Source organism: Amblyomma maculatum, chromosome 3 (assembly GCF_055883805.1).
Source record: "Amblyomma maculatum isolate TAMU_Amacu chromosome 3, ASM5588380v1, whole genome shotgun sequence".
NCBI lineage: Eukaryota > Metazoa > Arthropoda > Arachnida > Ixodida > Ixodidae > Amblyomma > Amblyomma maculatum.
This window is the reverse complement of record NC_139346.1, coordinates 53768240-53794759: the sequence shown is the minus strand read 5'-3', so window position 1 is coordinate 53794759 and position 26520 is coordinate 53768240. Positions and strand designations below refer to the sequence as shown.

The 26520-nt window shown below is 43.9% G+C and overlaps 1 long non-coding RNA gene across 1 annotated transcript; it reads left to right on the top strand.

Moving 5' to 3' along the window:
- The first annotated feature begins 425 nt into the window (after nucleotides 1-425).
- On the top strand, nucleotides 426-22272 carry LOC146194775 (uncharacterized). The gene is made up of 6 exons (XR_014705910.1): nucleotides 426-672; nucleotides 4148-4227; nucleotides 4678-4758; nucleotides 11375-11447; nucleotides 17952-18059; nucleotides 22157-22272. It is a non-coding gene; the product is annotated as an uncharacterized LOC146194775 (long non-coding RNA).
- The last annotated feature ends 4248 nt before the right edge of the window (nucleotides 22273-26520 follow it).

Genomic DNA, 26520 nt, shown 5'->3' with positions numbered 1-26520 from the left:
GCCGTGATGGCGTGTTGCCGGCCTGGATCAGAGCTAAGTAATGCAGCCTCTCACTGTTCCGAATCGGTAATCTACAGGCCCTCCGGGGGTTTCAAGGTTTCACATTTAAACAAAATGTACTATAGGTCTGCCCTCTGATCTCCGCAAAGGGAACATGATGGGCAGTACTCTCTAGGATACCATTCTGCTAATTTATGCGGACAAAAGCACGCACACTGCAACAATCCACAATTTCAAACTTCCCGCGGAAGGGCTGTCAATGCTTACCATTGGTTAAAAGTTAAAGAAAACTAAAGCTTTATTTTGGCTCTCAAAAACCTTTCAAAAACCAGTTTAATTTTTGTTTTAATAATTAAATAGCCTCAAATAATTATTGGCGCGTTTGTATTTATATATATCGTCTGCGCCTTCTCACGAGTCACTGCTCCACAGTTACCGTACTACGCAGCTGTTTGCAAATGGCCGTTTGCTTGGTTGAATCTCGGTGGGCTGGGTCGCGTTTTGTGTTCTCTGCCGTATTTTACTTCTACCTGCGTGTCAAGTCGGCATCAGCTTCTTTCCTAGTCCCAGCGAGCGTCGTTAACTAACAGCGGTGGGTCCGTCGTCGTCTCGAGTGTTTCTGTGTCGTCTCGGTATACGGTCGGAGGCAGCTAGGGGTGAGTACATCGACAGGTAAGCCTTTCTCCACTTCTTTATGCATTCAAGCGGCTGTTATGTCGACATGTCACCATTGTGAATTCAGTTATTTATATTTGAGGTTTGAAAATCAGTGCAAGTAAATATGCAGACACATATTCCACGACATGCGCGGATAAAAAAAAAAAATCATGACTAACTTACAGGACAAAGTGTGCAATATAAACACCGCGGACCCCAAGGGTCCATCAAGAGATTTGCGGGGTTCGTTCGCGCGATAGCTGTAAAAAAAAAAAAAAAAATATGCGTAACTATGGCACAAAGTGTGCAATATACACACTGCGGACCCCAAGGGTCCATCTAGAGATTTGCGGGGTTCGTTCGCGCGATAGCTGTAAAAAAAAAAAGAAAAATCATGCGTAACTACGGCACAAAGTGTGCAATATAAACACTGCGGACCCCAATGGTCCATCAAGACATTTTTGCGGGGTTCGTTCGCACGATAGCCGTAAAAAAAAAAAAAAAAATCATGCGTAACTACGGCACAAAGTGTGCAATATAAACACTGCGGACCTCAAGGGTCCATCTAGAGATTTGTGGGGCCCGTTCGCGCGATACCTCTGAAAAAAAAAATCATGGGCAACTACGGGACAAATTGTGCGCAGTATAAAGGCGGAGTCACACTGCGGAAACACAACAGCGACATCAACCGAACAAGTTCGCCAAACAAGCCGTCAACAAGTTTCCGAACCAACTTGTTCCCCAACAGCATGTCACACCGCACGAACAGTCGGGAAGCCAAACAGGTTGCTGCAGTGTTACCTCGGTGTGACAGTGTTTGGCAACCAAAACAAGCAGGAAACAGTGTCCGTCAACGCTGTTCGGCCTGTTCGCTGGCCGGGCGAATTTCCGGACGACAACAGACCAACCAAAGTACTCATATTTGAGCTGATTGACTCATTCCTGCGAATTTCCTACTTGCAGATACGGTTTTCTTTTTTTGCAGAGTTTCCATGCAAACCATTTCCCACGTTGTGGCGTCTTGCAGGCAGCGCATTCACCCGTTGGCAAGGGCACGGAGCTTCGGCAACGGCGCCTCCCGCGGGTGGCGATGATATGCGCTTGCCTGCCAGCCGTAACGTCGTCGGCTGACTTATTGCGCCGGGAATTCCCGCCTTGGCGGCGGCTGTGTGAACCTTGAACCAAACGTGAGCGTCCCGTGTGTGTGCCTGAGAACATTTAAACTGACAACCCCCATCTGCAGCGTCCCTCCGACGATTCGGTGCCGCGGTGGCTGGCGCCGTGCCATCCGTGTTTACCTTGTTTTGGTAGTGGTGTTTTCTTTGTGGAATGGGCCTAGCGCGCAGCAAATACAGCGTCCATGCTTTGATGCGAGAGAGTGCGATCACGGGACACCGAGCAGCAGTGCGTGGTGCGTCGACAATGAGAGCGGGCACGTGAAGAAATGGGCGAAGGAGTGAGTGGTGCGTCAGCACAGAGAGCGGATGTTTGAAAACTGTGTGCGAACGTGCGTGTGTGAAATGAAGAAGTGTATTTGTAATCGAGTCGTTAATTATTAATAAGGCGTATGACGTGATCGAATCAGCGAAGCTCGCGTGGGCGAGCTGTATGGTTGTGCGGTCAGAACGCCGACTCGTCGTCCGGACGAGGAATTCCACTCGTGTTGTGTTGCAAGCCATAGTGGTGGTCTGTCGGATTCGTGTTCTCACGGTCGAGGCCTCACAAATGCCTCTCATGTGACTTTCCTGTACTCCTGTAAGTATGTAGATAAATCTCATGTAATGACTTCTCTGCCGTAAGCCTCTGCCCATTCCTCCAAACTGCTCATCATTTCTCAGGACGGGACCTGAGGAGATCGCCCACAGTGAGAGCCGAACCGAGGGTCCCACAATAACAGTGCCCTCGTTCATCATTGAAGCAAGCTCAGCTTAATTGGGACAGCCTCTTTGTCTATTAAATTTTTCACAGGCACGTGTATAGCGCATGAATTTGGGCGAAATAGTAGCAAAGTGGGCGGCTCCTGACATCAGCGACTCAACGAGCAGCAAGTTTCCGCGGTGTGACACGGTGTCGCCCAACTGTAGGAGAACAAGTTCGCGGCAGCTGTTGGAGGGCGACAACGACATGTTTCCCAATAGTTCGTGTTGGCGCGATGTGACAGGGTCGCCAACACTGCGCCAACACGCTGTTGACGGACAGAGTTGACCAACTGTTTCCGCAGTGTGACTCCGCCTTAAACAACCCCCTCCTCCCCCCCCCCCCTTTTGTGAAAAACAAATCATGAGACACAGTGCGCAATACCAAGCTATTTGCTGAGTCCGCAACCCCCCCCCCCCCCCCCCCCCCTTACACACAAAGAAGGGTTGCGCGATAGCTGTGGTCTGGCTAGACGCAGTTCTACTGGGTTCTGCAGCGAGTTTCATAGCCTACTTTAGTTTCACAAAGTCAAAGAACCGCAAGTGCAGTGCAGAAGCAGGGAGTGCACGCAAGAGAGAGGAAAGATCGCCCCCACGCCCTATAGAAGCACGAGCTCTGGTTGCACTGTCACACGGGGCTGCAGTGCAAATCGTCTTGGTGGTTCGACGAGCGTGCGGCGAGGTTTTGGAGGTAGTAGAATCCCTGTAGCGGCACGCATACCAGCGGCGACACTCAACGATTCTTTCATTAATTTTTTTTTATCAATTGACTGGGTTATCGCGTGACAACAATTCTTTTCAAAACACAATTCTTTCATTATTCTTTTTTAGCAACTGACTAGCCTTTTGCCTGACAATGATGCTTTCATTAATTTTTTTTTAGCAATTGACTGGCCTTTTGCCTTGCAACGATGCTTTCAATATTTTTTTTAGCAATTGACTGGCCTTTTGCCTGATAACAATGCTTTCATACGATTGTTAGGGTAACTAATCTGCAGAAGCTAAGTTCTTGTGTAACTGCTAAGCAGCAGAGAAGTGCCACTGCTTTACTTGCTTTAACAAGGTGCAGAGGTGCAAACTGAATTCTTTTCTTGAATTGCCACTCTACTGTCCTCATATTGCAATAGCTGTTTCCCACTGACAAGCTTAAAGTTGTTCCTTGCGAGCTGTCATATTTATGTCATTCATGACCGCCCTGAGAAATGTGCCTCTAATGGGGCTTCAGGTTTTTGCCTTAATACAAATATCTTGGTTATAAAGGCAAATATTTGGTACAGAGCATATTTGTTGTCATCTGATGTATGGCAATCAGTGCAACCTCACTCACCATTTCCTTTTAGTGCCCTTTTCAATTTAGTTTTCAGTCCCTCTAAGGTGCCCGCTTAGTTTGAAGGAGTGTAAAATTGTCCCAGTGGTTTTCAACAATTGCAAGTACTCAGCCATGGGAATTAAAAAGCAAATGTAAGAAGCCAAATAGCATACACCTAAGTTGAAAAGGAGTGAATAATTTAGAATGCTGTTTCAGAGGTAGTTGCTGGAAATGAAACCATCTTATGTGCTCCTTTAACTTTCAGTCCCAAGCCAGCCTTAGCTGATACATGCCATAGTTCCCCCAGCAGCACTGCACTGGTCATACTTCCACTGTAGCCACCAGGTGTGAGTTTTTGCTTTTACAGATATTCTCATGTTCTTTACAAATATGCATAACGTTTGTAAAGTACCTTCCTGCTCTAAATCTAAGGATTCAAATGCATGAACCGACTGCATGCTAAACAGGGTGGTATGTACTATAAACTGTAAATGAAAGTAAATGAATAACCAATAAGACTAGCGTAGTGGCTTTAGGGCCATGCTAGTGTAACCTGACTTTTCAGTGTCCTTTAAAACTCATTTGTCAGTGTCTGTGAAGTGTCCTCTTACAGAGGTGGAGGGTAAATTAGTACCAGTGGTCTTCAGAAATAAAAAAACTTTAGATGAGGGGAATTTTTTACTTCCTCCCCGCTTGAGTTGCATAAACATTAGTTGTAGAGTGTGGCAAAATTTCGAAAGTGTCAGAGATATCTGCTAGAAATTAAACAATTCGCTGTATTTCTTTACCTTTCAGTCCCGAACCAGCCTTCAGCTAGTACAAACCATAGGTCCCACAGCAGCACTGTACCACTTCTACCTCTGCCACAGCCATCAGGTAGGAAATGTTTATGCTTTTCAGATATTTGCATGTTCTCACAGGCACAGAATTTTTATGAATTTTGCTAAAATCATAAGAACATAAATGCTTCAGCCTTGTACATACTATCTAGTATATGGTATGTATTGTCGGCTAAAAAACTAAATTGGCCACCACTCATTGCCACAGAGAATCAGTAGTGCTACACTGTTGTTTAGTGCCGCTTGCTTGTGGCCAAAGTGCCATGAGTTATGAAAAATTTCGCTCTCACTCTTGCACGGGGGATTGCCAGACAAGTTTCTAGTGTGGCGTTCGGCAGCTCTGCTGTTCATGGTTGTAATGAAGAGGAGTGCATATTGCACTGTGGCAAAGAAGTGGGACGGCCGTGATCTATCAAACTGCTGAAAGAACGAGGTACTGCGGCCAGGTATGCCGGAAAACTACCCGAGATGCAGCATCGGTGGCTATCGCAATGTGCACTTCAACCCAGTACAGCAAGAGATGGCGTGCTTTGCTGCAGTGCTACTTCTTTTTGGATACTGTCTTTATTATTGCCTCTGCAAATGCGCTTGATATTCTGTTCAGTGAGTCCTCTTAGCACTGTTTAAATTAGGTGCCGTGGCATATTTTTAGCAGCATGTAGATCTCATATGGTAAGTTATAAAGTTTTTGGATGAAACCAGATAGAGAATCTTATCCGTTATAGGAGTATCCTTAGTCCAGTAAAAAGTTACCGTCAGACTCAGTGCCAAGTCTGCTGAAACAAGCCATTGTTTTTGATAGAAGCATATTGTCACACTAAGTAAACTGTTATGCCTGGTTCACACTGCAGAAACATTTGGTCAACCTTTGTCTGCCAACAGCACATTTGCATAGCTTTGGCAACCATCTCGCCACTTTAACAATAACTGTCTGGAAATATGTACCTGTCACCCAGCTACACAGTGGAAATTTCTACGGGAACACTTGGCGAGCTCCTTGTCTCACTGAAAAAAAAAAACTGACAGTGCTCCCTTACTGCTCCTCAAGCATAGCCACTTGTATAGTCCCATACTGCCTGCGTGCTCATTTCTGGGGTCAAATACTGTGCATGGAGGAGAAAGGGAAACATGCGGCACCAGCACAGCTGGTTTCATCGGCAGCCTGTCTGACTGCTTGCAAGGCGCCATGCTACGTCATGCAACAAAGCGATGAAGAAGAGTTTTCTTTAAGTGCTGTCTTGATGCATGGAAACTGTTAAAAAATGGTCAGTTACCTTTAAGTGCATGCTGTGGTGGTGTGTTGTTGCCGGAAGTTTTGCTCAGCTGGCGAAAAAAATCAAATAATGCTGACGGACGCTGTCTCCATTTAGTTTTCGTTGCCCGAGGCAACACCCCAGCAACGTGCCTTGTTTCTCAGCTCTTTGGAAACGAGTTTGTAGTGAAAAAATTTCTGGCTTGCTGGCAAATGTGTTTTGTTCATGCCGCTGATGTGTTCCTCCAGTGTGAACTGGGTTTTTGGTAGCAGATACTATTATTTATCACCTTTCATTTTTCATAATGAAGATTATGTTTGTGATTCATATTCCTAACAATCTCCTCATGACATTTGCATAAGGGACAATGTATCCAGCCATTAAACTGAAGCTGTTGTCAGGGGACTCACTGAAAAAAATGTCGAACACATTGCAGAAACAATGCTGAAGAGAGTATTAAAGAACAAGTGAGCATGTTAATGGCTGATGCAATGCCTTAGGTCATGTTGCCCAAACTGGCAGGATGGGATGTATGTGACTGACAATAACTTCAAGATATTAAAAAAAAATAAACAGGAAAAACATCACTTAATTTCGGCTTTCCGATAGCTCTGCGACAGCACGATGCGCTTTCTCACTGGTGGTGTGCGCTCTTCGATGTCATGACCATCAACATCAGGACAGCTGGATAGCACGCTAGAAATTTATCGAGCTTGGCAGGCGGCTTTGAGAGGGAAGGGGAAGTTTGTCATCACTTTTTTTTTATCGAAAGCTTGCCAGAAGGCATATTATAGAAACTTACGTAAAATATTTTCCGTAAGGAACCGGAGCAGGCGCCCGCTCTTATTGTTGTCGGTGAGCCATTTAGAGAAGTCCTCTTCCCTTGTTGTGGTTAGTCCCACTTTTCGCAGAATCTGTGCTTGATGCCTTTGTCCCTGCACAAGTCCGCAGCAGGTGGCGAATGCTCACTTCTTCAGCTGGTGTGGAACACTTCGGGCATGTGGTTGGTCCGATATGTCTGCTTGAGATTGCCATCGGCATGTTACCGACGGGGTAAGGGCCGCCCCAGCTCTTATCCTCCTAAGGGAAACCTCCTCCAATCTCGTTAAGTTACGAGGGAGGGGGAATGTACACGGGGTTATGAGGGCACATGTACTTCTCCTTAAAGAAGATGCTAAGATGGGAACTTGAGTACACTGTCACAAGCCAGTGGTGCGATGTAATAGTGTCGAGTTGCAGTCTCACTGCTTTGAGCAATAGTTTACTTTTCTGGCTGTTGCTACTGTTTCACCGATCAGTTCAGTTCAGGCGTTCAGTCGTGTCCGACTCTTCGTGACCCTATGGACCATGTCACGCCACACTTTCCGGTCTCTCACTATCTTCTTAACATCACATAGCCTCATCTGCAATGCCTCGAGAATGCCATCTAACCATCGCGTTCGCTGCCTACCCCTTCTCCGGCGACCCTCAACCTTTCCCAACATCAAATCTTTCTCCAGCGACTCCTCTCTTCTCATCAGATGACCAAAGTAGCTGAGCTTTAACTTTAGAATTTGACCCTCCAATGAGCAGTCAGGGTTTATGGTCGACAATATCGACTGATTTGATCTTCTGGCAGTCCAAGGAACTCTTAAGAGTCTTCGCCAGCACCACAATTCAAACGCGTCAATTCTTCGGCGGTCAGCCTTTTTCACAGTCCAACTCTCGCATCCATACATCACAACTGGAAAGACCATAGCACGGGTTATACGGATCTTGGTTGACAGACTAATGTCTCTGCTCTTTACTAGGCGGTCAAGGCTAACCATTGCTCTCCCAGAAGCAGGCGTCTCCTACTTTCATGGCTGCAGTCTCCTTCCGAGGTAATCTTGGCGCCCAAGAACAGAAAATCTGTCACAGCTTCCACTTCTTGTCCATTGATGCTCCAGGACTTGATAGGGCAAGACGCCATGATCTTCGTCTTTTTAAATTTCAGTTTAAGCCCAAACTTCTCACTCTCTTCTTGTACGCGCATCAGAAGTCTCTTGAGTTCCACTTCACTTTCTGCCATTAAAGTGGTATCATCCGCATATCTAAGGTTGTTGATATGTTTTCCAGCAATCTTCACTCCAGCTGAAGACTCGTCCAGACCGGCCTTCCTCATGATGCACTCTGCATATAGGTTAAATAGGCAGGGCGACAGTATGCAGCCTTGCCTCACCCCTTTCTCAATCGGAAACCAATCAGTAAGACCATGACCAGTTCTGACTGTGGCCTCTTGCCCTTCATAAAGGTTCCTGAGGAGACAGATGAGGTGAATTGGAACTCCCATCTCTTGGAGAGCTTGCCACAATCTGCTGTGATCTACGCAGTCAAACGCTTTCGCATAATCAATAAAGCAGAAGTAAATGGGTTTCTGGAACTCTCTTGCTTTTTCCATGATCCAGCGAAGGTTGGCAATGTGGTCTCTAGTTCCTCTGCGCTTGCGAAACCCAGCTTGCACGTCCGGAAGCTCCCGATCCACATACAGCTGCACCCTACCTTGCAGGATTTTTAACATCACCTTGCTAGCATGCGAAATAAGCGCGATCGTGCGGTAGTTGGAACAATCTTTGGCACTGCCTTTCTTTGGAATGGGGATGTAAATTGACCTCCTCCAATCCTGTGGCCACTGCAGGGTTGTCCAAATCTTTTGACATAATGTATGCAGTGTGTTAACAGCGTCGTGGTTGAGGTTTTGAAGCAACTCAGCTGGAATACCATCAATTCCGCTAGCTTTGTTCTTAGCAAGGCTGGCTAAGGCCCATTCAACTTCACTCTTCAGGATGCCCGGCTCGAGATCAGTAATCACAACCGTCCTATGTTGGGCTTGCACATCCGGGTCCTTCTTGTACAGTTCTTCTGTGTATTCCTGCCACCTCTTCTTTATCTCTGAGGCTTCAGCGAGGTCCTTGCCTCGTTTGTCCTTTATCACGCCCAGCTTAGCACAGAAGCTTCCTTTGATATCTTTGATTGTCTTATACAGAGCTCTTGTGTTCCTTAATTGGCTGTTGTCCTCAACTGCTTGACACTGTATGTTCAGGAAGGCATTCTTATCTCTCCTTGCTATTTTCTGAAAATCCGCATTGAGAACCTTGTATCTTTCTCTTTCCCCCATACCTTTTGCCATCCTCCTTTCCTCAGCTATTTGCAAAGCCTCTTCAGATAACTAGTTTGCTTTTTTGCATTTCTTTTGCTTTGGAACTACCTTAGTAGCAACTTCTTGTATTATATCACGAACATCAGACCACATCTCTTCGGGCTCTTTGTCTTCTAGATCTAATTCTTGAAATCGATTCCTCACTTCCACAGCATATTCTAATGGAATCTGATCCAGATCATACCTGAAAGGCCTTCTAGTTTTCTGCGTTTTCCTCAATCGAAGCTTAATTTTGGCAACAAGAAGCTGATGATCGGTGCCACAATCGGCCCCAAGCCTTGTTTTTACTGCTTGTATAGCACTTCTCCATCTCTGCCGGCAAATAATATAATCGATCTGATTCCTGTACAGACCGTCCGGTGAAATCCATGTGTACAGGCGCCTCTTGTGCTGTTGAAAATGAGTATTCGCTATGGTCAGGTTGTTTTCTTGACAGAACTCTACTAGCCTCTGCCCAGCTTCATTTGGCTCACCAAGACCGAACTTGCCTGTAATTCCGGATATTTCTTCACTCCCGACCTTAGCATTCCAGTCTCCTATGAGAAAAACGACGTCTGATGATGGGGTGCGGTCTAAAAGGCATTGTAGGTCCACATAAAATCTCTCAACGTCAGCTTCTTCAGCAGGCTTAAGATACACAGTCGTAAATTTGTTCAGGAGCAGCTGTTCTGGATATGGTGAAAAGAATTTTCCACAAAACGATTGAAGATTTTTCAAAATATATTCTCAATTAAAAGATACATTTTACAGGAATGCATTTGTTTCTTTTAGCACTGGCGTCTCTAGGGTCACCCGCACCTGGTGCAAAGGAGCGGCACCCTTTCTCCCTCCCCATGTTTTAAGCACCAAATCGTAACTTCCTTCTCTGTCCTCATGGTTTCCTTTGAAGTCAAGCTTGCTTTTGCACCCAACCATGCAGAGCAAGTAAAGTGTATTTTTTTAACCCTTAGACGCAGCGATATTGTCCCAGGAATGACAATTCATTAAAACATTACGTCAAAAGAACATATTTCCAAAAAAGGCAGAAGCACTAGCATGTGTAAGTTGCGAGGACATTCAGACTTAACTAAGTGGCTTGATTAAGACAGGTGATTGCCCAGTATGAGAAGTATTGGAAGTCCACTTGTACCTCGAAAAGGTGCAGACTGATTTCCGCATCTAGACTGTAAAGTTACCAATGCTGATTGGTGCCATACCAACAAAAAATGTTGAGCGCCAAATGGCCTTTTGGAGCTGGGAGACAGGGGGCATCCCCAGGCTCAATTTTGTTAATGCTTTCAGTTGAATTTCTCATTTTAACGATGACTTTGCCTTTTCCAGAGAGAATAATGCACTACGTGAGCACCCTTGGGTACATTCTCAATTCTCCTTTTAAAGCACCTGGCCTTTCTAAAAGTGCCCTCCTTCTCATATTTTTTTTTGTGGTCAGCACGTCATGGTCTGACTTGCCATTCCACTCAACAACAGGCATTCTGTGCCTTTCGGCGTTTTGAAATTGTGAGGCGGATGGGACTGGATCGAGTAGCGAGAAAGGCACAGGAGATAAATGAACAAGACAACTGCCTGAGAGATACTGCCAGCAATGCCCGCTTGGGAAAGGAGACTGAACTGCATATAAAAAAAAAGAGGCATGGCAGTACGGCTGCTGACTGGTGTCATCTAACATGCTTTTGTGCAGGGGTTTCTGATGGGTATCAGATTAATGCTGGTGTTTTCAGGGTGCACCCGCATGCACAGGCCCAGTTCAACATTAATTTGGCATGGAGTCTGGCATAAACTAAGGCCTGTGTTTTCAAGAACTCCAAACAGAACAATTAGTTTACGAGAAGGTCGCATTCTCCAGTCAGTGCCTCAGCAGTACCAATACGCGCTTTTACACAATAATTCATTTTGCTCCCCACCACTTCCTTTCTTTCACTGCCCAGCTGCACCCTCTGAGCGCTGCACACTGTGCGGACCACACCTCACGCACCCCTTTCATGAGCCACGTCTTTTAGTATATCATAATTGATGTTATGACGGATCTTAAATATTTCCTTCAAAGTTGTTCTGTTCATGCTAGCTGTTCTGTCACTGCTAAAATTTTCTTTTACTGTAGCTAAAGAAAAACATTTTTTTTTACTAGAATGGGCTGTGCTGTTGTTGCACATTTAAAAAACCTTTTTATGGGTAGAACATTTGTGTGTGCAAAACACTAATTGTTGTTTTTGTTTCAATAACAGTGAACCACTGTGAGTGCCAAGGCCTCTTTGGGTGATGCTGCAGTCTCACAACAGGCAGGAAAGCAGTCAAAAGGTGTGTTTCTGCTTATTATACCGAAAAAAATATTGGAGGTTTTATGGTAATCTTAGATGGTCTTCAGCACTTTTGCACCAGTATTTATTCCTTGGGAGGGAAAAATAAACATAACTCAATAAGTGTAACTTAATGAGTTTGAGCATTTATTACAAATGCAGTCTTCCTGATTCATTGAGCTTTGGCAGCCCACTGACCACAAGTCACTCCTGCTGAGAGGTAGTGTGATGGTGATGTGGGCAGCCTTTCAAGCTCCACATTCTGTCTTCAAGGCTAGCTCTCTGGGCAGTCAATGTAGTTCTCTACTGCACTGTGCAGCTGTCTCATTGATATTTATTTTACATATTTATTTTCATTTCACAAGATAGTCAATCATATACATGCACCTTCATCATCATTATCATCAGCCTGACTACACCCACCGCAGGGCGAAGGCCTCTCCCATATTCCTCCATTTAACCCGGTCCTGTGCTAGCTGCATCCACTTGACCCCTGCGAACTTCTTAACCTTATCCACCCACCTAATTTTCTGCTGCCCCTGCTAAGCTTTCCTTCCCTTGAAATCCAGTTTGTTATGCTAAGCGTCCATTGGTTATCCTCTCCTCACACTACATGTCCTGCCCATGCTCATTTCTTCTGGGCACTTTGCTATTTGCTAAATGACTAATTTCTTATTTTCGCCTCTATCATCTGGCACATATGCATCAGCATGCAGTACTAAGCTACTGCATTGTGTGAAAGCACAAGACACAGATGTAAAGCCCTTTTAACAACCCCTCCAAATTACTCGGCTTAGGGATGGCAGCTCTGATGCCGCTCTGTTCCAAGGGTCAACTTGATGGGTTGATTGCGATCTCACCCTCCCATTTCAGATGAGCTACTCTAGGTTGCAGAAGTGCTTGGCTGCTATAATTTGTTCACAAGTAGCAGTTTATGATTCTCATCATTTGTTGAATTATTTTTGCTGTTAAACATTTCTCATATTTCTCAAGTAAGAAGCCAGCAACAGGAACACTAGCTACTGCAATGCAGTCAGCAAAGTATGTGCCTGTAGGCAGGAAAAAACTATCAACACCTCTCGTCTATCCTTTGCACCACTGAGTTGCCGAGCATTGCACTGCTCAAAGCTAGGTTTTATGAATGCCAATGTTGTATTGACTGGTGTGGAACTAAATGTCTCTATTGAACACCATTGAGTTTTATACACTTTTGCTAGAAACATGCAGAGTCCAAGTTGACTGACTTTCTGAGTTAACATGATGAGTATAAATGTGAGCTCACTACCTTACCTCAAGGAAGTGTGGTGCAACAAAGACAAACACTATGAATTAAACACAATACAGGCATACACTACCAACTGTAATACAAAACAGAATGCAAACTTCGTCTTTAATGCCCAAGCACAATTTCCTTCTCTACACACAAGTCCTTCATATTCGCACACCTCTTCTTTCCTAAGCAGATATGTCTGGCCAACAGTAAATGTTTGCAATCCTCACATCCCAGGTATCGTCCAAGCAGCGAATACAAGACCAAATCCATCACTCACATCATCCAAACAGAACTCATAACTTCCACCACTGAGACACAAACTAGAAAACCAACCACACATCTGGAGCTGCCACAAATTGCGTTCACTCACAATGCATCTAAAAGGCAAATTCAGTTTGACTCTTAACAGGGAAAAAATGCATCAGGGCAACCCTTGCAATCACTGATCACCTTGGCCGATCTGGTCAGCTGCAGTTAATTACATACTGCGATGGCTTTTGATCTACTAGCTTTATTCTATACAAGTACACAATTCTTAATTGCCTGGGTCACCTTCTGTTGGTATTGGCTAGCCGGAACCACTGCAAAGCCTCCAGGGCTGTGTGGTGCATGAGGGGAATATTGGATGGGCTGGATTGTACCCCAAGGACTTCTCAGAAGATGGATCTAGTACTGCAGGAACATACTCTAAATAATGTTTTTAGATGATAACCTTCGTCTTCTTCAAATGGAAAAAGGGGGCTTCAAAGTGGTTCTGGCTGGCCTATATGAAAAGAAGGCTACCGTGAAGAATTTTAGGAAGAATTAAGAATTTTCTGCTTGTGCAGAAGAAAGCTATTAGAGCAAATGTCATCATGTTATGTAAAGAACTGCAGCTGAGCAGATTGGCCAAACTGATTAGCGACTGCAAGAAGGGTTGCCTTGATGTGTTTTTTCCTTTTAAGACTCATGAACTGAACTCTCTTTTTAGATGCATTGTGAGTGAACGTGATTCATGGCAGCTGCAGATGTGTGGTGATCTTTTAGTGTGTGTCTAAGTGGCAGAAGTTGTAACTGTCTTGCGCAGACAATGTGAGGGGTGAACTTTTTTTTTATTTCGCAAACTTTATTTAAAAAATTATGTAAAGCATTTTCTATGTATGCCTTATGGCAAGTTTGGGAAAAAAAAAAAAGTCCACCCCTCACCTTGGATGGGAGGGTTACTAACATCTATTGTTGGCCAGGTATATCTGAGTATTTAGGAAAGAAGAGTTGTTTTAGTGTGATGCACTTGGGTGTGAAAGTGAAAGCTGGGGTTCTGTTTTGTGTTATAATTGGTAGTGTGTGCTTGTGTAGTGTTTCTCTTTTCGTGTTTGTCGTCATTGCACTGCTGTTCTAGGTATCATGCACCATTTCGTCCCACATGCTGTTCAAGGAAGTGCATTTTGCTTATAACAAATGGTGCAGTTTTCTTCATAAGTGAACATTAGAGTAGTACAGCGCATGCGAAATGTGTTCTATCTTGTAAACTGATGGCTCCCTAATTCTACAGGGGTCTGCAGAGCTAGATGCCATTTTGCTCACACTTTTGGTACTATATAGACAAGCGTCAGCCAGTGAAATCAGTGGAGATGCGGTGGCATTGGTGACAGCAGCGACTTTTGGGGTGTAGGCAAAAACCCTAGCCGTCTGTTTGGTTTTCAAGCATAGTTCTGGGTATTCCTGCAAGCTGTGGTGCGGTCAGTTACACCACGAGGCACAAGAAAGAAAATGGCACCTGTTTTCATATGTTTCTTACTGTCTGATAAAGATGAGTGCAAAGGGCAGCATGAGCACTACAAGTAGACCCTTCAGCGACGAATTGCCTTTGCAGCTATCATGCATTGCACTTCTGCACTGCAACTTGATCAGGTAGTTCACAACCCTTAATTGTCGCACCTACTTTTTGGCCGCACAGCGAAGAGCGCAATAGCAAACACCTGCAGTTTGTGGACGTTTTGTTTTATATACTGTCCATTCATAAGAAGTTTAATCAAAACTCCTTGACAACCCATTCACCTGCAGTGCCCATGTGTTCGTACAGAAAAGGACACAAAAGCTGCTGCGAAGGTAACTGTAGTTATCTTAAGCGGACACTCCAGCCCGATATTGCCAAAACAGGCGCTGTCTTCTGATGTAGCTTTTCTGTTTTCACTTTCACGAGTTTCAATGAGTGACTTCATAACCAGCCCTATAAAGCGAGTGAGCATCATTAGTATCCCGGCAAGGTTATGCAGTGTTATTTCTCAGATCAATAAATTTTTTTTTGAAAGTCATCAGGAACCTGCAGAACGAATTCAATATTCACGTAAAACCTAACTCTGATCGAACAGTATATTTAAATATGGTACATATGGTATATGGAGTTTAATGCCCCAAAGTGGATTCAGTTATGAGGGTTGCAAAATAAGCAGTTATAAGATGACTTGAATTTAAATAAAAATGTTCCAAGTATAATAAAAAAAGATGGCAGATTGCTCAAATTTTGCTATGCGCTCATGGAGAACATTGCAGTTGTGCTCATGCACCTCTCCTATACAGCGAAAAGAACAAAATAAGAGCACTCCTAAAAGCCTTCATGTGTATATTAACCTGTGAATGACATTGATGCATCTATACGAGGAAACAGGCGTGACACTTTTTTTATCGACCAAGATGAAAGCTTGGCAGCGCACTATAAGAAAATGTTACAAAGAACTATACGATGAATTTCTGTCTCCTCAGTTTCAGGTACATAGGGCTAGAAATATGATTCCTAGTTCCCTATTCAGTTCAGTTCAGTTGTGTCCGACTCTTCGTGACCCTATGGACCATGTCACGCCACGCTTTCCGGTCTCTCACTATCTTCCTAACATCACATAACTTCATCTGCAGTGCCTCGAGGATGCCATTTAACCATCGCGTTCACTGCCTACCCCTTCTCCAGCGACCCTCAACCTTTCCCAACATCAAATCTTTCTCCAGCGACTCCTCTCTTCTCATCAGATGACCAAAGTAGCTGAGCTTTAACTTTAGAATTTGACCCTCCAATGAGCAGTCAGGGTTTATGGTCGACAATATCGACTGATTTGATCTTCTGGCAGTCCAAGGAACTCTCAAGAGTCTTTGCAAACACCACAATTCAAACGCCTCAATTCTTCGGCGGTCAGCCTTTTTCACAGTCCAACTGTCGCATCCATACATCACAACTGGAACGACCATATAGCACGAGTTATACGGATCTTGGTTGGCAGACTAATATCTCTGCTCTTACTAGGCGGTCAAGGCTAACCACTGCTCTCTTTCCCACAAGCAGGCGGCTCCTAATGTCATGGCTGCAGTCTCCTTCCGAGGTAATCTTGTTCTTTAGAGTAAATTGGTGCTTGGAGCAGCGGAAAGTCTAATAAAAAGAGTCGTCATATGAAAAGCACACTTCAAGTCATTCATATCATTGTCCTCCTTTCATGCGCTAGCAATTGACCCAGAAGTTTAACAGTGTTGACCTTTTTGTTATACATTAAACTTTTTCGTATTCATTTTACTTAATCAGTTACTACAGCCACCCATGTACTGTAGCCACGCACTGTTGAAGTCATGGCGAAGATGCCAATGTAGCTCTTTTCCGGGTAATTCCAGCAGTAATCGGCTTCAGAAGTGCTGAACTAACACCAGTGGCAAAGTACTACTATTTCAGTTCCCCACAAATGTCCACACTGCGAAGAACCCGCTTGCGACACCACTGTCTGGCATCTAATATGGATATGCCCAGGAACTTTGCATATACGCAAGATCATTTTACGAAAAGCTGGACTTGCACCGACTAATGACTCTCATTTCCACTTATGGATAACAAACAACATTTATGCGTGCAGTTTATGTGACTTCTTGCACATGGCCGCACTCCACACATTCCTGTGACTCTACCACCACCTTTTATGCCGTGTGGCAAACTCAGCGCCATAAATAAAATAAAATAAAAAGTGCTGAACTACTCTCCAGGCATAATCCAAACCATTTCTAAGCACAAGCGGCGGTCGGCGCTTTGGTACTGAGCGACGCTTTCCTAATTGGTCTACTCATGAAACTACCTTTGTGAATCCTAATCTGCCATAGTAAAAGAATGATATGGTTAACTTTTGCAAAGCAAAAATCGCAGAGCTAGTACAAGCAGGGCGGTTGAGCCCAATTTGCACCGGCGGCAGCTGGCTTTGGCTTGAGTTGAAACTTACTTGTCGCGGTTATCGCTCTTAGCAGCAATTTGCCACTGGTCAGCGATTCTCAAGAGTGATTCAATTTTGGTAATCTGCTCAGTATTCCAGACACCAACAAATTTTGCTCGCTTCATTTCTGACATTGGCACTAGCGATATGCTGTTTTGTTCGCGTACGGTTTGCGGGAGGAGGGGCCACCGCAATGATGTTTACGGTGGTCGAGGAGGTGCTGCCCTTGTGTGGTGCTTGACCACGCTGTTGGCACCTCGTCGGTACGACACTCCGGGAATCATTTATAAATAGGATATTTGTAAATGCAGCTTCAATCTGCCAATCACGGCGTCGCTTCAGCTGTTGTACTTAATGGGCAATAGCTGTTGTAACTGAGAACGGCAGTGAGCTGTGTAACAGCAGCGAACCGCGATTGGCAGTTAACCATGGTTAAGTTCGGTAGCCGTGATTAAGCTAGCCGAGTAACTAGGGTATAAGAGAAACTTATGGTCAGTTTGAGTAGCAGAGCAGTTTCAGACAGGAGGAAATTGTAAGCTGTGAATAGAAAAGAATTTGGTTGGGAGATATGATTAGTATGCTTGAAGCAGGGCAGATGGCTGCAGGTAAAGCAAAACAGTGATAATTGAAAATCAGTGGAGCAGTACTTTGTCCTACAGTGGAAGTAACTAGCCTTGTGATGTCGATAATTGATGCAGACTTACCTTGCAATCCATATTGCACTAGTTTCTGTAGTATATAGTGCAAACAGTGCCACAATTTCTAATTGCATTAAATTATTTGTTGTCCAAATGGTTATTGTTCCCCATCCCCTTACAGTAATTGTGTAAATAGTCGAGTTGTATCAGTCATTGATTCTGCATGCATTGTTCTTGCTTTCACTTTGTTCCTATATTACTTTGCAGGTTGTATCTGCACTGTGGTATTATGGATGAGTGTTTGTAGTTTTGAACCTAGTCAGATTGTAATATTGATATTTAACCACACTGATATTACCTATTACCTAATATTGCAGATTCCTTGTGGCACTACCTCAAGGCGAAGGCCTGCCCTGCCGATGAGCTGCAGAAGCGCTACATAAAGGTGGCAAGGTACCTGGCGAGAAGTGCTGTAACCTGCGGCGGTAAATATCTTCTCATGGTCATGTTTGATTCTTCTGTCCAGTTTAGGCAGAATTAAGTGGTTGGCTGTTATAATTTGTTCAGCATCACAGTAGCAGGTAATGATTGTCATCATGGGTGTGGTGATCGTCTTCCTCGTCGAGCTCTTCTGATATGTTGCCAGTGAGAGGAGAGCAAAATGATCATCACCTGTTGCAATGCACGGTATAAAAAAGAAGAACCGAATAAGGGTAAATAGGGTACGCCTCAGGTCACATATGAGCCAACGTTTCGACAAGTGGACTTGTCTTTGTCTGGGCATAGCGATCATCACTGGCAGGGGTTTAAATACGCTTTTGCTTCCGAAGAAGAAAAGCTGGGGAGGGGAAAGTGGGTGCGAAAGAGTGGGGAGGAGAAGATGGGTGAGAAGAAAGTGGGTCATGAAGTGGGAAAAAAAAAGACATCTTGAGTATGTACTTATCAGCCATGGAACCAGGGATTTCTTAGCCTGCAAAAGAAGTAAAAGCGGCCATACCAGGAAAAAAAAAAGACTACTATACGGTTAGGTGATTAGTCACAACTAAAGACCATTTGGTGAAGATACACCTTACAAAGGGAGGCTATGCAAAGGGCCCTGATAAGGCATATATCTAGGAGGACAATTCTTAAAAGGAAGGGGTAGGGCGGGGAGTACATAGTCACAGGATAATAACCGCATAGTGAAAACTAATAATAGCCTTAAGTGTGTATCTCAACCTGGAACCGGAGATCCTGTGGCCTACAAAAGAAGTAAAAGCTGCAGTACCAGGAAAAAAAAAAAGAGAAAAAATCATAGTACCCCGTAGATGATTAGTCACCACTTAGGCAGGTTTGGTGCAGATAAACCTTACAGAGGGCCCTGATAAGGCATATATCAAAGGAGGACAATTCTTAAAACTTTCTGCAAAGGGGGGGGGGGGATACAGTCACAGGATAATAAGGGCACAGGGAACCAACACTGACATGAGAAAATAAAAAAAAGAGAGAGAAAATAATAATAATGATAATAAAAAAAATATGTGAGGACAAATTCAAGCAACAAGTGATAAGGAGGAAATGTGTTTAGAGGAACTTGTAGGGTTATGCTATTGCAGAAGGGAATAGGGTGTACGTGCGTTGTGAATAAACTGTACAATTAAGGCTGTGAGATTGTTTTTCCGAATAGTTATGATGGAGAGGGAATATACCTAAGGGATTCTAGCGTTCCCTTAGATATATTTATTCCTGCTGGTTCCAATGTTCTAAATTTATGAATTAGATACGCCTCTCTGTATTTTCTGTCTCTTGCAGATTTAAAGCCTGACTGGAGAATATATAATTTAATTTCGAACTTATGGTCTTTCTGATTGAAATGCTGGGAAACTGCTTTCGGGAGGTTTTTGCCTACGTCTGCCCGATGTCCAATAAGCCGCATGTTCATTGGTTGTCCTGTCTCTCCGATGTACTGTTTATGATAAAAGGAGCATTCTAGAAGGTAGATAATGTTTGAAAATGTGCAGTTAAAGCCTGATTTTATGTGTAAAATGAAATCACTTGCATTGCTTTTAACCATGGTGTCTTTTTGTATATGACTGCACGTCTTACATCTAGGTCGAGAGCAAGGGTGTGGTTGTGTTGGATGCTTGTTGTCGAGTTTAGAATGTACTAGATTATCTCTAAGGTTAGCGTTACGTTTGTATGTCACTCTTGGTGACATAGAACATTTTACGAGTCATCATCCGAGACATTGTAAACAAGGAATATTTGTAGGACAGGCGACATGGCTTAGAAGAATATGTAGCAATGATAGTGACTACCTAAACGAACTACATTCATTGAAAGCAACACTAATCCTGAGGAACTATCCCGGTAACTCCCATGATACGGCCCTCGAAAAAGCAAGCACTTTAAACCGCAACGGTGTGCTCACGAAACGACCAAAGGCCAACAGCGAACGACAGCCTTTTTTTGGTAATAAATACTCCAATGCCCTTTCAAACATAAACAATATTCTGCGGAAATACCATTCCATGCTAACGTGTAATGAATGCCTCAAGAAAATATTTCCGGAGACACCAAGAGTGACATACAAACGTAACGCGAACCTCAGAGATATTCTAGTACATTCTAAACTCGACAACAAGCATCCAACACAACCACACCCTTGCTCTCGACCTAGCTGTAAGATGTGCAGTCATATACAAAAAGACACCACGGTTAAAAGCAATGCAAGCGATTTCACTTATCACATGAAATCAGGCTTTAACTGCACATCTTCAAACGTTATCTACCTTCCAGAATGCTCCTTTTGTCATAAACAGTACATCGGAGAGACAGGACAACCAATGAACATGCGGCTTAATGGACATCGGGCAGACGTAGGCAAAAACCTCCCGAAAGCAGTTTCCCAGCATTTCAATCAGAAAGACCATAAGTTCGAAGAAATTAAATTATATATTCTCCAGTTTGGCTTTAAATCTGCAAGGGACAGAAAATATAGAGAAGCGTATCTAATTCATAAATTTAGAACATTGGAACCAGCGGGAATAAACATATCTAAGGGAACGCTAGAATCCCTTACCTATATTCCCTCTCCATCATAACTATTCGGAAAAACAATCTCACATAGCCTTAATTGTATAGTTTATTCACAACGCAAGTACACCCTATTCCCTTCCGCAATAGCATAACCCTACACATTACTCTAAACACATTTCCTCCTTATCACTTTTTGCTTGAATTTGTCCTCACATATTTTTTTTTATTATCATTATTATTTTTTTCTTTTTTTTTCTCATGTCAGTGTTGGTTCCCTGTGCGATTATTATCCTGTGACTGTATTCCCCCCCCCCCCGCCCCCTTCGCAGAAAGTTTTAAGAATTGTCCTCCTTTGATATATGCCTTATCAGGGCCCTTTGTAAGGTGTATCTGCACCAAACCCGCGGAAGTGGTGACTAATCATCTACCCAGTACTATGATATTTTTCTCTTTCTTTTTTCCTGGTACTGCTGCTTTTACTTCTTTTTAGGCCGCAGGATCTCTGGTTCCAGATTGAGATACACACTTAAGGTTATTATTATTTTTCACTATGCGGTTATTATCATGTGACTATGTACTCCCCACCCTACCCCCTCCTTTTAAGAATTGTCCCCCTAGATATATGCCTTATCAGGGCCCTTTGCATAGCCTCCCTTTGTAAGGTGTATCTTCACCAAACCATCTTTAGTGGTGACTAATCACCTAACCAGCATAGCAGTCCTTTTTTTTTCCTGGTACTGCTGCTTTTACTTCTTTTGCAGGCTACAGAATCCCTGGTTCCATGGCTGATAAGTACATACTCAAGATGTCTTTTTTTTCCCCACTTCATGACCCACTTTCTTCTCACCCATCCTCTCCTCCCCACTCTTTCGCACTGACTTTCCCCTCCCCAGCTTTTCTTCTTCGGAAGCAAAAGCGTATTTAAACCCCTGCCAGTGATGATCGCTATGCCCAGACGAAGGCATGTCCGCTTGTCGAAACGTTGGCTCATCTGCGACCTGAGGCGTACCCTATTTACCCTTGTTGGGTTCTTCTTTTTTTTTATACCGTGCAAACCATCTTCTTCCTTTCGTTCTACCTGTTGCAATGCAGCCAGCAGGCAGGAAAAAACTAACGCCTCTCATCCATCTCGTGCACCACTGATCTGCCAAGCATTGCATCGCTTAAATCTAGGAGTTGCGAAAGCCTGAGATCTGTAATTATTGGTGCACAAATAAGTGCCTCCAATTAACAAGCATTGGACATCATTGGAGCTATGCACTTTTGCTAGCACTAAGTTGACTAAATTGCCAAGTTAACAAGATCAGGATAGGTGAGAGTTCACTATCTGTTATCAAGGAAGCATATTGTGCTTATAAAATGGTGTGGTTTTCTTCATAATTGGTCATTCGAGCTATGCAGTGCATGCGAAATGTGTTGTTGCAGTCAACAGATGTCTCCCGAATTCTGCAGTGGTCTGCATAGCTAGGTGACATTTTGTTGACACGTTGCATACTTATGAGCTCTGGAATTCGTACGTATATTTCTTATGAGCATGCAGTCTCACAGTCTTTCTCTTCTTCAGCTAGGGCATGCTGAACTTGCACAAGCAGAAGAAAAAAGAAAAAGGAACGTCATCAGCCGGGAGTATTGTGCTAATAAATTGTTTCGCCCCAAGTAAGGTGTTTTTGATGTGCATGGCCATACTTAAGAATGCATGGAATGCAGAGCTAGGCTGGTGCTCCGCAGCTGTATGTTAATTTATCAATAGCAACTACTTGACGAGGCAGACTACAGAAATGCACCTCACTACACAAATACTACACACCAGGAGACAGACTACAGAAGGACAACACTACAAAACACACTACAGACTTGCGACACACTACAAAAAACAGACTACAGACATGCGACACACTACATAAGACAGACTACAGAATTGCTACACACTACACAACACAGACTACAGAAATACTACACAAGACAAACAACACAATTACGACATGCCAAAAATACGACAAACTACAAACTACAGGAATTTTTTCTGTAGTATTTCTGTAGTACGTTTTGACTGGGTAGCTGGCGCTTTCGCGTTATGGCGCAATCGTTGTGAGGCTGTCCCATCTAGCCGGCGCCGAAGTGCGCTCGTCCCTATCCTGGCGCATCAACGAAAGGAGATCGTTAGCTTTGTGGCTGAGGAACTTTGCTACCTTGATGAACGAGAGTTCCTCCACCAATGGTCTTGCCCTTATGTTTTCGTGTCGGATAGACGTGTACGGGTGGTTTTAAGCCATCTGTAATATAATGTAAATGTTTATGTCAACTCACTCCTGTATACATCGCAACACACATGTGCATCCACAAATGTCGAATGGACGTGTACTTAGTGATTTTTAACACACCTTGGTACCTGCAATATAATGCAAATATATATGTACACTCACAGCTGTTCGCATTGCAACCGACATGTGCAATACATACTCTGCATAGGATTTCTGAATATGTTTATATTTATTTTATTTGGTAAATTTCCTACACTGTCTATACTGTCATGTACATTGCCATTCAAAATTGTATACATAATCATCACGAACTGCCCAACCCAGGTAGCACAGAATGTGGGGCCCCAGTAGGTCCAATGTAGGCAAGTGGGGCTGGGGCAACCACCATAAAACCTGCATCGGTCCCCGATGGGGCAAATGTGAGCAAGCCCCATTTGGGCTTGCCCCTGTTCCTTCTGCATGGGTCCAATAGCGGCATTGCTCGTGCTAATGCAGCGACATTCCTGCATCTAGACCGCAAGGGTCCTTTGTCGGATATTTAAGGGCAATCCAACCTAAATGTGGGCTCTTTATGGGAAAGCCCTCATAGATCCGAAATGAGGCCGCCCCCATAAAATCTTTGTGGGACCTAAATCGGCGATAGTGGTGCATAAAAAATGGACATGCCCACATGCTGCCCCAATCGGCCCCTTGTAGGTTACTTGAGGGCAGCTTAAATATGAATAAGAGCTCAATTTGGGCAAGCCCTAGTGAAGCCCAAATGAGACAGCCTTAGCTAAACCGCTTTAGGTCCCACATAGGCTGTAATGGGGCTGCAAGGCGGGCGTGCCCGCATGGTACCAAAATTGGTCCCTTGTGGGAAATTTGAAGGCACGTGCAACGGCAGGTTGGCTCTAGGTTAAAACACAACACCCAGCCCAATTGGGGCTGCCCGCACAAAATTGCTTTATATCCCACATGGGCCGTAATGGGGCTGGTAGGCGGATAGGCCTGCGTGATACCAAAATCGGTCCCTTGTGGGGAATTGGAAGGCACCTGCAACAGCAAGTGAGCTTTAGGTTCGAACACAACACCCAGCCCAATTGGGGCTGCCCATACAAAACCGCTGTAGGTCCCACATCGGCCCCAATGGGGCTAGAAGGCGTGCGTGCAATTGTGTAATGATTCTTTCCAACCTTTATTTGCATTAGATGCTGCCCTATATTACTATTATAGATGATTTGTCTAACAGTTGTTGCCATGTTTAGTCGGTTAGAAATATTACCTGGCTTTAGTTCTCGCGCTCATGCGAATTGCGCTAAAAATACTGAAACATACTGATTGCTAACTGTTGCTCCTAATGTGGTTGCTGTGGATAGCCTGCAACACCCAGCACAAAATCACGGTTTAGGAAACTCATCTCCATAGCCTGAAAATGATGTACACGAAGTCATTTAGGCTAGATTAATGCTAAGAATTATTGTAAAATTTAATATTATGGTTGTTTAGAATTGGGCAGACATGCATAAAATAATTACGTAATTATGTGCATAAATAACGATTGGGAAAACTTGGAAAAGGGCTACCCATCAGTTTCCTGCGTCGGACCCTTATGAGAATAATGTGGGCAAGCCCAAGTGTGGCTCGCGCTCTAGAGCCCACATCGGTCCTATGTCATTATTTGAGGGGCTAACCGAAATAAAAAAATAAATGCTAATCTAGAGCGGCTGCCCGAATCTTTCCAAAGTAGGACCATCATGGGGAGTTGGCGGGACGCGTCCTTTTGGCAATGCGGGAAAAATGTGGGCAGCCCCGCAAGGGCTGCCTGCATCGGTCCCTAGTGGGGCCCATCGGGGCTTTGTCGACAGCCCCCTTCATGCCTACGTCGGACCCTCTGCAGCACCCACATTGAGCCCACCGGGGCTGTCCTGCATTGCCTACATCGGACCCACCAGGGGCCTCCCTTCATAGCCCAATTTGTGCTACCTGGGAAATTTTATTCTGTATGTAAATACTGATCTGTGATGTATTTGTTCGTTAGGATGTATTTTATGTACACTTTCCTTTGTTGTTAATCATGTACAATTCCTGTTTTGTTTTTGTTTTTTGTGTCGCCGCTCATGTGAATGTCTTATGTCTAATAAAACCTTTTCTAAACAAAAGGTTGGTAGGATAGTAGTAAAAAACTAAAAGGGCTTTATATTGTTTATTATCGAAAAGAGCAGGAGAAAGCACTGCTTGCAATGCAAGTCTGCATCTCAGTGTAATAGGGCACCGCTGACCTCTAACCGTTTTTTTTTAAGCACAATGCGTTACAAAATATTTCATTGCTGTTTCATTGTGCTTGATGCTCTGTGTACTTCATCTGACCGAACGACGAAGCGGCAGTATCAAAGTAACGCTGAAAACGCTCCTCACTGTCGACGAGTCACGGTGTTCTGTGCTGTGCGCACCATCTGCAAACACAGGCATTAGCATCGCTGTCGCTCGACGAATAGCCAGGGTTTGTCCCTCATGCGGTAACCGCTTAACTCCCTCCGTAGCTTGCGGAAGGTAGAAAGCTAAATTAAGTCACTTTCAAGCGACGGACAGCTGATGTCATACATTGCGTGCGCAGTGCACGTTGTTTCATATGTCAACTCATTTATCAACTATATGCATTTTCGAGGTTAATATACCTTCTGTCTGGTCACAATAAATTTGGATAATAAGCGCATAAAAGCCTGGCGAAACTTCCCGGAACGCTGCATATGAAGCCGCCTTTAAGCGCGTGATGTTGAAGCAATCTCGCTAAAAATATTCCAAGGCAGCTGAATGAGAGTTATATACTCGCTTATATAGCTTTCCAACAAAACATATGCAAAAAATAATTTCGTTGCAGAGTAGCATGATTAGGCAGTAATATTTGTATGAGAAATATTTTGGTGGGGAGCACGTATTTATTGCATCGTGTTTCCTTTCTTTCTTTAACAAAAAATGTAATTTCCACGTGTTCTCTGTCCTCAATAGTGGTGTTGCTACGGTTAAAGCTTCTTCAATATTTTCTCTTCGAAATATTCTTTACCAACAAACGTTAATCCGAACTAGTTAAACAGCTGCCACAACCTGTTGACAACCTGTAGACAACCGCACCTCAAGTGCCACACACTTAATCCTCCTACACCGAGTTCCTCAACTTCGTCACTCATCTAGTCTGTAAAAACATATATATTGTTACGGGGCGGCAAGCCGACACTGTAAAAACAAAAACACCTTATTAGGTGTTTTCGCATGTCTATAACTAACACCCATGCACCCTTGAAAAAAAGTGGCCTCATAGTGCCAGTACACCCTCAAAGACGGTGCTTCGGTTGGTCATAACACCCTTCTATGGGGCCAATGCACTGGGGTGTTTTCATCACCTTTACACCCTATTGCAGGGTGGAAGCAGTGGCATTGCACCCTTACACCCCTTGATAAAAATCAGTGCGGATAACGTCCATATATTGCATTCCCTAATTAGGAATTACTTTTGCCACTACACGTTTCTTAATGCTTTTCCTATGTGCACATTTGCAATCAAGCTTAATGGTATTTCTTTTAACCACCTGCAATGCCAAATGAGCATGTAAAGAGATGCTGCATGCCATTATTTTGACATCTCGAATGGCCCATGCCAGTATGATTGTTTTTTCAAATTCACAGAGCA